This window comes from Drosophila busckii, chromosome 2L, assembly GCF_011750605.1.
Source record: "Drosophila busckii strain San Diego stock center, stock number 13000-0081.31 chromosome 2L, ASM1175060v1, whole genome shotgun sequence".
NCBI lineage: Eukaryota > Metazoa > Arthropoda > Insecta > Diptera > Drosophilidae > Drosophila > Drosophila busckii.
The window spans coordinates 7,965,558-7,978,531 of NC_046604.1; positions in this window are offsets into that span (position 1 = coordinate 7,965,558).

A 12,974-nucleotide genomic window follows, 5' to 3' on the forward strand; every position below is an offset into this window, starting at 1 on the left:
TTGTTTTTATGCTTATTTAATTTAACAGAAAAGAGTTTAATAAATAATTTTTTGAATAGATTTTTTACGTCTGTGATCTGTAGACATTTTACCCACATACAACAGAAACTGGAGTTTTTTAATTTTAAAATAAAGTGTTTTAAAGCATATTTTTCTGAGTGTAAACCCTCATTTAAGTCTGAGTGAATTGTCTATCCCGCTCCCCCCGCATTTAAAACTATGCGCAACGTTTTAACGCGCTCCATATTTAAATACGCTACATTCTCATTAAGCTCATGAACTTGACGACTGAGCCAAGCTTTTTAGCTTCCTGGCGCTGAACAAAATCAATCAAATTTAACGACGTGGCAAACTCGTACTAAACCTCTCTTGTTATGTTCACAGCCCCACCCGTTAAGTCGGAGCGATTAAAGTATTCGCTGGCTAAAAAAAAAGGCTACACATTAGGCGACATTTAATGTTGGTAATGTTGCTCGTTTATTGTCTCACGTGTTGAACTGTTTTGAAGCTGCCGCCAAAGAGCGCAAAAATTAGCATAATTTAATTATGAGTTCTTTGCGTATGTGTGTGTGCTTAAACTACGATTTGGGTGGCGCACACACACACACAGGCACACACAATCACGATAAGACGAACGATCATTTCACAGCGATTTATGGTTTTCGAATTGCCATACATCAGGAAGTTGTATACAACGTCGCTTTGTTGGCAGTTGTTTCTGAGTAATGCCGCAGTCACGCCTATCAGCGATGCTCCCAAACAGATACCAAACAGATCATAAACACAATTTTCACACAATTAAAAAACTAAACAACTAAGCAGCATACTGCACTTGTTCATTCATGAAAATATCTTTTACGACGCGCAGGATTTTCTCATTTCACTTCTATCAATTTGAGCCAAACATAAAACGAGTGAGCAGCTCGACGCTCAAATGGGTTTCTTCATAAGTTTTCGTTTAATAAACTGCAGCGACCGTCGGTCAAGCAGCATACCAAGCAACCCATGGTAGCCAGTTAACTAATTATATCTTAATGACAATTATTATTAAAGTGCGAGGCAGGACGGCGCATAAAAAACCCACACACACAGCACCTAAACACATGACACAATAGCCCACAATTATCACAAATGACCATAATTATTATCAACAAATGATAGGAGCATCCAGAAGCTATAAAAACCTATAAAGGGTTCATAAAATCTGGCATATAGATGTCCCTTTGATTTCTTTAATAGCTAGTAGCTCAGAAAAATACGTAATAATTCATAAAAAAAAATAGTAAAAGTAAACGAATAATTTCTTATATTAATTACAATATTATATATTGTTAACAAAGTTAATAAAATATTAATAAAAATACACATTTTGTGTATATCAATAACAATAAAAAATTTGTATGTTTGTAATATTAAATTTATAAATATATTTTTAGCTTTTGTCTGGCAAAATTCGAAAAATACGGAAAATAAAACCTTTTAATGCTGCAATTAAAAAAAATCACTTTTTTCGACTTCCCATGATTGACATGAAAATGCTTAAAGTTTACCTTAAAACAATGTGTAAAATGTTGGCTAGATGAAGTGTGTGTGTGTGTGTGTTGAGCGCGCATAGGGAATTGTCTGCTCTTATTAATTGCCATCCTCTTTAGTACACAACCCTCTTTTGGGGGCACCTGTCTCCATTGTGTCGGGCCTTTTGTGTGGCGGCTGCTGCTGTTGTCTGTTCATTAAAAACTCGGCTTCTGTGTAAAACATTTTTTTAATAAATTTTATAAAATGGGAGCTGCAGAAAAAACCCAAATCGTTTACAAGAAAAACAATTAAACTCGAGTGGAAAAAACTAAATAAACAAAGCTACGCAGCTAAAGACCCTAAAAAATGTCAACTGTTGGCCGCCGCTCGAATCTCGAAGCTGGAAGCTGGAAGCTGCTGCAAGCTGAGATTTCAGCTTTGGGTGCCACATAACAATGCTGCGACAGTAAAGTGTCGACTGATGGGCAGGTGGTGGGGGTAGCATTTTACTCGCTCGTTCGCTTGTCACTGACGCGGCGGTCCACACTGTTGTCGTCTGTCATAAAACAATTAAGTTTAATTTTGTCACCGTGCCCCAGGCCCACAACAAGACTTAAGCCTTACTCTCACTACGAAACGAAAACCAAATCAAGCGGCTTAAGTCTATGTAATTATCGCATGCTTTGTAGTTGTTGCTGTTGTTAGATAATTGTGCACCTGTTGCCGACTTTTGTGTCCATTGCAGCAGATATTTTTAACAAATTGCATGCCAGAGATGTTGACTGTCATAGTTGGTGCTGCAAAATTTGCTTGAATAATTAGAGTTAATGAGCTGATGAAATAAGCTAAGGACAGACAGAAAGAGTTGATTGCACAAAAAAAAAAGAGTAACGAATTTTTTTAAAATATATTTCAAGAAATACGTTTTGTTTGTTTACCTTTGCGGTAGACGCTTTAAACTGAAACAGCTATAACTCTCTCAAATTACCATCGATTTAAACTCATTTTTACATTGCTAGGGTGAACAACACAATAAAAACTACACACCTAACTCCAGTAAAAAGAAAGATTCGGAGCCTATTTTTAGCTTTAGATCCTCTGTGCTATTCCTCTTTACTTAACATTTCAGCCAAATATATGGTTACGATAAACGTAGACACTTCGGATGGTTTAGTAAATTTGGCGGACGTTTTGATGCAAATTGATTTGGATAGATTTTTCTTTTATCTTGTGAATGATATGAATGAAGATAGTGTAAGTGCTCTATTGAAATTTGCTCACCCTACTGAAGCTAAACTCGTATTCAAAGAGGTGCTCCAGCTGCTTCAGGTGATCGACCAGACTCCAACGGGCTCTTAATATCAACTTGAAAGCTGGCTGTGCTATACCGACAACCATCTTGTTGTCAAACTCGTAGACAAAATCAGGACACTTAAGGATCTTGATACAATGCCGTTTAATAAGTTGGTCACATCGGATGAGCTGGGCATTCAGAAAAGCCCATGCAAAAAGCTAATGTACAACAAAATTTAATAATCATTTTAGATAATAAATGGTTGATAAAGCAAATAATATATGTAGGACTGACAGAATGACTGATAAACTCATATTAAGTTAACGGAATGTCATGTTATGTAATAGAATAAGTAATACTTCATACTTAATATACTTAATACTTCAATACAAAACTACTTTATATCAAATAAATATTATAATAAATCTCTCGTTGTGCCAACAAAGAACAGGGAGGGAATCAGGAGCGTTTCGCAGTGACACGACAGTGAACCTTAACAATTTTTTATTTACACTCTTAATTAAAGCAAATTCCACAGCACTTGCGCTTGTTCTGGAAATTTACAAGTGAAAACTCACATTTGTTTGCTTCGTTTTAGTTCCGGCTACTCACATTAAATAAATGAATCTTGCAAAGCTTAAAACAAACCTAAAATTGTGCTAATTACGCTTCACTCGAAAGTGTTACAACTACAACAACATTAATTTAACAATGGCAGAGCTTTGTGTCCAAACAAAACATTTTACTTAAAAGTTTGGCTAGCTCTTCACCCGTTGGGGGTCTTCAACGAACGGTAGCCTCTCGATCAAATGAAATATTGCTACACAATTTACGTTTTGTGGCATTTTATGCTTACGCTAATGAAAACGGCTGACGATAGCCGATAGTATTGTTAATTAAAAGCTGCAGCAATGTGGCTGTGACACTTTGCCTCAGCTGAGGGTGGCTGTAAAACATAAATAAATAAATTCGAGACTCGTGACATTTGTAAATTGTTTTAGCAAATCAATAAACCCAATTTCACGGCTGCTGCTGCTGCTACTACGAACACTCGCCAACAAGTTATGTGATAATTGCCAGCTAATTGCGCAAGCCAATACCAAGAGCCGACAACAAGGCAACAACAACAACACCATGGACATGGCCCAGGACAACAGCAACCGCATCAACAGTTGTCAGCAGCACCAGCAACAGCAGCAGCTGCTGGTTTTTGTGGGTTCCGCATATTTATACACTTGACAAGTGCGGGAAATATAAATTGTTAAACTAACGATATAACAATGTAGGATGTAGAAGCAGCTTAATATGAAATAAGAAGTAGAGTCGAGTTGAAAGAGAGAGAGAGAGAGAGAGAGAGTAAGGAACGTTTTTGTTTTGGGAATAATAAGCAGAGTAAGAATTCTGAAGCCTACTTGAATTTGAAAAAATCTAGATACTCTAGATACCAGATACTCCAAATATGGGGGAGAATTGTCAATGTAACACATATTGGATGCCTGCCAATAACTTAACAGCTCGTTGATCTGGCCAGATCCAACCAAGCTCTCTTCTCACTTCACCTTCTCACAATAATGTAAAATTGCTGATTAAATTTTTAGAAAAAAAGTCGATAGCCTTAGCAGCTAGCACTCACTACCTTACTTATTAATAATAATAATAAGTTATTGTAAATAAATGAATAAAGTTTAACATAATCTACAACAAGTAAATAATTAAAATTAATCAATATGATAACTTTTACTTACAATAAATTAAGAGTATTCGTCAATCAGCTTTCCGCATTTTATTTCTCACTTTTCGGTTTCTTATTTAACGTTTTTGCTCAGTTAACTTTATGTGCGGTTAAGCTTTACTTTTAGTTCGGTTTTGATGCTCTAAAGTCGCCTGCCTGCTGCTTGTCCCTGATTGATGGCGCAAATGTAACCGTCACTGGTTACATGGCTACTACTGCTGCTGCTGCTGCTTATTGAGAGCAGTAAGCGGAGCGCACGTTGAGTGCAGACCTCACCTGATCACGAGCAGCGGTGGTGGCCTGGTGTGGTCTGTCTCCGGATGTTAAGCCGTGAGGATGTTGACGTTTAACTGTGTCGCTAATTGGACGATTTTTGCTTTATGTTGCCGTTTGACAAATGACAAACAGCAATGAGATATTGTGACGCACATTTAACTGTCAACACAAAACAAAAAAAAAATAGCTATGCACTAACTAACAAACCGTTAAATACAAAATAGCTATAATCTAGCTGAACTTCCTGCATATGGAGGCTTAACGGCATTCCAGGAATTGTTGGTGGTCTGAGGAATTCAAGCAGAAATTTCTTATGTAGGTCAAAGTAGTTCGCGTTTGCAGATGTTACCACGTATATGAAGAATAAACAGAATTCGATAAAATTTATGTTTTATAGTTTTAAAGTTCAATTAACCATTTAAATTTAGCAGTTATAAGCTTCGACAAAAGCTTTCGATTAATACAGAAAAATTCATACAATGCGGATAAATTAGTTTTTGAAATATTCAAGTTTAGATTTTATTAATAACTAACAGCAGCGGTCGATTGCTGATGCATGTGGTGTGCTTATCGCGATCCCTCAGTTAAAGTGTATCAAAAAGTTAACTGCATCTATCTTTGCTGCTTTCAACTTTTACCCTGGAATATTCACGTATTCATCATTCATAGAAAGTTTTTCATATTACAAACTCCTTTTTTTTGTATTATTTACAAAGAAGGATATATCGATAAAAAGTGTGGTCTTTGAAGAAGAGAGTAGGGGTAATATTAATCTTATGTATATGGCGATGAGCAGAGACTGAAAAAAAGCATCATTGACATCCTGAAAGTTTAATAACTTTTAACTAAAATATGTTTTTCAACTTTTGAATCTGAAGCTGACAAAAACTCTGTGCGAGTTTGAAGCGTAAAAAATGTAAAACAAGCATTACTAAAGATTAAAAATAAAACATAACAAGAACCTAGTATGTATTATGAAAAGATTTAAAATGTTGGTCATTTTTTTCTAAGGCTACAATATTAAACTGGAAAACTAATACATATCGAAAATAGAATTCAAATTAAGAAATAAGCAGCATTTGAAAGCTTACAATTTTTTATGTTTTGAAATATTCAATCCATTAATAAATTCATTGCCACAGTGCTGACAGCCAACATTAAATTAAATGTACAACTAAACTAAAATTAACAGCTAGTTAGTAGCAGTTACATATATCATTAATAATGCCTTAAAAACCAACATGTTTTAAGCTAAAAACTACTTTTTAAAAAAATTGAGCATGCGAAATGGAACTTGTTTGGCTTTAAGAATGCTTTTATATGCAATTAAAGTTAATTGAATTATATGGTATTCAAGCACGTAGAAAATAAACTTACACATGTGCAAGGCAAGAGCCGGTACGATCTAGTATGTGCATATATACATATATAACTACTGCTTAGTATAGTTCACAGCGAGCATTTATGACACACATTTTGTTTTTGTTTTTAGCAATTTAATTTGTGCTTGTTGCGGGGCGTGCGTATAACCAAAACGTTGCAGCTTAAGATCTTCATTTGAAATGTGCACGCGGAAAATTGTCAACAATTTTGATGAAAATAATTGGCGAACTGTGGGCGACGCTGCACGCGATCCAATTAAAGCGGCGACAAAATGCGTACGTGTTCATAAATATTGTCAATTAGCGGAGTTTGCCCATCGATGGCAGCCTAAGCTAATTGCAAACTGGGCGCAGGCGCAGACAAGCTGGAACAAGTTACGCAACAGCCCCAGCAGATATCGAGTTGGAGTTTGGGCTCCTGCGCTGAGACAGCGACTCATCATCAATGGATGGGATTGAGTTACATTTATGAGCGCAACTCGTGGACAGCTTTTGCTGGATCGCGGCAGTTTGATTGATCAAACGGTGACAATATGGCACTTACGGGTGCAATCAAGCACTCCTTGCCCCGTACCCCGCCCGCATCGCTGCGTCATTCGTTCATTATTTTATAAGCGTGCGGACTGCATAGCAAAGCGTTGCCATTGTTGCATGCCGCTTGATTAGACCAGAGACGCATCCACACAGCTGCTTGATGTGGATGTGGATGTTGATGCCGTCGTCGCAGCCTAATTTGCAGGCATTGCATTCCGCACCATTGGGTGTCATTTTGTTACCGTTTCGCTTTGGCAGTGTATAAAAAGGCTTAGTTAATTAAATTAATTAAATGAGCGAATTGGCGCTTCGGGGATTTGAATTATGTCCACAGCATGAGGAGAGTTATGTATCGGTGAAGTGCATAAAGCTCAAGGAACTTGCTTGAAAGAAGAATGAGGCTACGAAAAAGATTCTTTCACAAATGTTACCAACATTAAATGAGAATAATTTTGATAAGCTGTAATCTTGAACTGAAAAAGAAAAACGATCTTATTAAACTTTTGCTGAGCTTAAACAAATATTTGATAGCTGTCTACTATTAAAGTGATAATTTATATCTAAAAACATTACTTAATTTTATTAAACTTACTTTTTAAATTGAATTAAATACAGCAATAGCATAGAAATATTGTAAGTACTAAAGTATCTATATAATTACATTATTTAAAAAAAATAATAGTATTGATTAAATAATTCTCAGGTAAAATATTTTCAATTATTTTTAATCGCAAAAAGTTAATAATTGACTAAAACCGAAAATAATTTCATTTAATCATAAGTTCAGAAGTAATTTACTTGGTCATAAACAGAATAACTTTTATTTTTTAAATATAACCTAATACCAAAAACGAAAAAAATGTTGAATTATTTTTATTTTTACTTATTACCTATTATTTATGATAAACTTATTTTAAACTTCTTAGTACTGTACTAAATTGAATCTAGTTGTATGTTATTTCCCATCAAGTCGATTTCAATTGAAAGCAGATTTCCTTGTAGACTCCAGCTATTGACCTTAATTAAATCAGTTAGATAAGCCGCTGGTTTCATTTGCTTAGCCCTGATTTACCAGCCGAAATGAATTGCGCTTGAGCACACCCAAGACGCCATTGAGCCATTGAGTTTGATCTTCAAGCGAAATCTCATATAAATGGGTGTGGCAGCTTTGGTAGCTTCCGTTTAATTTGTATAGCGTACAAGTCTCGGTGTTCAAGTGTGCCAAGTACTTTTCGTTTGAAATTCAATTAAGGTTGGCAACTGACCTTTAAAAGTTTCATTCTACAATAAACCAAAAAGCTGCTGCTGTTATTTCGACTACTGCATGGGCAGCCGGTCGGATTTTATGATCGAAAATTTAAATTATAAAGCAATTAAAGCGCACAACTAATAAAAACTGTTAGCCACAATAACAGTCGAAACGGCAAGCATAATGCGTCAGCTAGCTACTTTTGATTTAGTGGGCGGGGCGTGGCAGGGGCAGGAGGCAGCTAATTAAATGTAATTAATTTTCACATGGCTTGAAATGCATTTGTATCGAAGACAGAGACGAGAGTGTTGACTTTAAAAATAGCACAGGGTTTAATAGCGCGCCGTTTGTTAAAAGCAATTTAAAAAGTTTCATTAAGATAAAAATCCCAAAAACAAAACCGCTTAGCATGAGCAATTCACAAGTAAAAATTATTGCAATTTTAATTTTAATTTCAAACGCGTCTACTATGACGACAGGTGAATAAACCAAGGGGTCAGCCAACTAACTAACTTACTGAGCCACAAATTAAAGCAACTAAACAAAAACAAAACAAAATTGTTTAACATTTGGGCCATTTACCGTTGCGCCCTCGAGGCGTGGCCAAGTGCCGCTGTGTGTTTCATTTTAGCTTTATTTCTTTTGCTTTTGAGGGCAACAACGTTGCCCATTATGGCCAACAAATTGCCGAGCTACTGAATGGGAAGCTGTCTGCCAGCTCGCTCGCACTTTTAGTGTGTGATGTTTAACGAAATTCAACGGAAAAAATGGCGTTTAACTGTAACTCGCAATGTGAAACATTTTCGGGTCAGGTGCTGCCCAGCAGCAACGATTTCACCAACAAGTACAAACACATAAAAAAGTATATACGATCGCCAAAAAAACAACAAACAAGCAACAGATGACTGCAAGAGCAGCCAACGCCCCACAGTTTTCATTATCTTACGGTTAATATCGCATATAAAGCGTCGTCAGTTGTTCCCTTGCTCCCAGGTTTTAACATCATCATGATCATTAACTGGCCAGCCTTCGGTCAGTCAGTCAGTCAGCATCATCATAAGATCATCGCACACAGACACACACACACATATAGACAAATGTGTGTGTGTATATAGCCACGTTAGCTCGTTATGGTTTCCTACATGCTTTTAGTTTCTTTATATATTTTTTGATGCTACTTCTCTTTTGGCATTTTGTGCAGATTTATCTTAGTGTATTTGCTTTGATTGCTATTGTGCTCTACTTGGTGCTTAACATTTCTTTGGCTTTGTGGCAATTTCCGGTCCATTGGCCAGTCCAAAATCAAGAGAGAGAAACCCATTTATAGTGGCCATTTTAATGTCGGCTTAAATCAAATAAGAGAATGAGGTCAGCATGGACGTACAACGTTTGCATTACCAACAAAACAAATTCCAACTTTCCAAAGTGAAATTCATATAAAATTTGATTTTTAATTCAACAAACATTAATTAGAGCTTCAGAAATAAAAAGCATGTTCATTTATTTATTATATATTTTTTTATTTAAAACGTAAAGTTTGAATTTGAAAGTTATTCACATTTGGAAAGTCTCTTTTTCAAAATTATTTATTTAATTAGTATGTTTTTCCTTAAGTATGATTATTGAATTATTGCCTTGCCCTTAACAGCTGCTAATGGAAATAAATGCTAATAACATTTTTTGGGAGAGGATACAAATTTATTATATAAGTATAACCTGCTGCCACAGGCATAGTAAACACTAAATAATATTGATATAACAATTATAAACACAAACTTAATAAATAATTTTGAAATAGGATTCTTCCAACCCGATAAGCTTAAAATTCCGGATCCTTTTATTTCACAATGTTATTTTTGATGTTGTAAGAATAATACAATGATATAATTGAAAACATCAGTTACTCAGACCTCCGAATAGAAATTATTTGCTGCAGGAATTAAGAGCTGTTAAGGCTTTTATAATTAGAGGAATCCAACAGTTCACGCAATTAATAGTGTAAAGACTAATGAAGAGTGAAGGGTACAATCCTCATAAACGAAATACCAACAAAATTGTTTCGTACAGGTTCAAGGAAATTATTCTGGCTCAAGTATTGTGGAGAATGTTATTGAATATTATATTTGCATGTCATGCCACCAATGAAATAATATATTAGTAAAGTAAAACTGAAAAAATTTCAATTTGATATATATTATTGCAGTTTTAAAACCATTGAGAGCTGCTATATCTTTCAAACTTAATATTGTACATATAATTGTGTACATTTTGCAATGCGCTGACCTTTTAATGTGACTGAGCTATTAAGACCTGCTGTAAAATTCCGTCGCTTAAATGAACAACAGTTTTTAATTACAAAGTCAACTATGAAGAACTGTGAATAATGTCGGCCTATTAAAATGACACATTGTTGCAGTGTTGTGATGGTGGCTGGTGGCACCCGTGGGTCAAGGATAATGACAATCCACTTGAAAGTAGACAAAATTGATTGCGCACGCACCGAGTACTGCTGGCTGGATACTCCAGCTAGCTGCTGGTTTAATCATTACGTTTAAATCTAATAGAGTGTAGTGTAGCGAGCGTACAAGTGTTTAACAACAACAACAACTCAACAGTTTGCAACAACATTTCTCATTTTGTTTTATGAACGCGCACGGGTCAGAGCTGCCCGCGTCTTTTGCGTCTCATCAGCAATTCACACATGTCACATTGTTACAGGTGAGCTTGTTGGTTTTGATTTGACTGCGTTGATAATACATTGCAGCCAAGTCTTTGCCCCCCAATACCCCCTCTCCACTCTCTCTGCTCTCTCTGTCTGCCTGCACATGATTGCCAGTCAACGTACCAGACAACAGCCATTTCATTTTGAACGCCTGACAAACGCACTCCGCACGTACCGCTAATTAGCGCGCATTTTAAGGCCCCCACCAGGCACAGGCTGCAGCCTCGATGCACGAGTCGTGACACACACATATATACATATTATAGATGTATACATATGTATGTATGAGCATGTGTGAGTTTACTTATTATGGGATGAGTTAGTGTTGCAACTAAGTGCTTGACTGAGTGTTTTTTAAAAGACAAAATGAACTGATTAATGTCTTTTCGCTGTTGTAAATGTTTATTAACAAACAAATATAAACAGCTTTCCCATTGTTTTATAAGGCTGTTAAGTAATTCATTTTCATAAGCATTTAATTTTTGCTATACACGCTTACAAACGGAAATCACTTAGTCAATATCTGTTGACACAGGAATTTAACCACCTTATGGATGTTATTAGAAATGGATTCTATGTATTATCTAAATTCGGCGAAACAAAATAAACAAAAAAACCAACTTTAATAAAGGATTGCTGTGAAAAAAATCGGGCATATTTTATTTTATTTCTTTTAGTAACTAAAACTATTTGCCTTTATCTCAAGTGCTAGAGCTAAGCTGACACATCTAATATTATTCTACTGTTCAGCACTCTAGTCTTATACAGAATTGACTTAAAGATAATAATTCATCATTCATGTGAGGACATTAACATAAGAAAAAAATTTTTAAGTAAAGAAATGTATCGAGAGCTTTGAAGGAATATACTCAATTAAAAGCCTTATATCCAAAATCTTAAAATTCTATTGCAACCGCAGCCGAAATGTATGCATCGAAAAATGCAATCTCTGTGGTAGTTTTTGAAAACAGAGACTACTTTCAGGGTCGACAAACTAACTAATAGGCAAACATACATACGATCATCTTAAATTTAAAAGCAGACTGTCTATACCTTAAAGATGAAAGATGTACCCAACCTAATCTAGTTACATATAAATACTTAGATCACGTGGGTTATACTATAATACTACATACTATACATACGTACTATATACTAACGAGATAACAGATGCTTAACTACAATTAAAATTAAATACAATACAAATTAAATGTAAAATATATATACTTTAAGTTATGACCCTTTTAGGACGGTCAATTGGGTGCATCACTTAGGCGTCTTCTCCTTGGGCTCGTTGTTAGTTTTCTGGCCAATTCATTACGGTGATTATCCAGACGTTGCTCATAGCTGTTTGCCAAATTTTGGAGTACGTCTCTAACCTTTAGGTTTCTTTCGATGTCCCTGTTGCGGATGTACCACAGTACGCTAGAGTTATTACGTAGTATTTTAGCTTGGGCTCTTATTTTATTTAGGTTAGCCTTTGCAGCAGTGCCGTATTTTTGGAGGTCGTATTTTTGGAGGGCTTAGTATAACTTTGTAGATAGGAACTTTGTAGGAAATATTGTTTCGTGGCGACAATAGCCACGACATTTTCGCAGCCTTGGCCATCACGGCTATTTGGGCCATTGACGTCCGAAATTGAGGTGCCTATGAAGGATGACTCCAAGGTACTTGTAGTGCGTCTCGTGGTTGAGCTCTGAGCCAAGCATGGCAATTGTCTGGACTTGACCATACTCTGGTTGCAAACGTCATGTTCGCACACTAGACCAACTCTTATAGATGCAAATCGAATACAGCTCATTTCAATTTCTTTCCGTAGTACTTTTAATAAGATTATACACTTATTTTTTTGAATTTTTTCAACACATTTAAATTTTGTTTTTATTGAGTGTAAAGTTTTCGTTGATGCTTAAACACTAAACATTATGTACAAATATCGATCGGTAGAGTTGTGTATGTGTTTGTGTATGCTTATGTATATGTATGTAAGGCCTAAAAAGCGCTAGAAATATTCGTGATTAGACCAAGCAATAAAACATTTAAAATAGTTGCATTCAGAGTATTTCCTATTTTGATTCAAGCAGCTGCGTTTTTTGTAAATATATTTGTTTTTTATGTAAGAAGCAAGTGCGGCTTTGGCTGCTTACTGTCCTGTCTATGTATGGTTACTATATGGAAGGAACAATGGACGACATTAGCTGATTGCATGCGGCTTGCATCACAATTGTGTCGTTGTATCGTTAGTGAATGAATTATATTGCTTACATACG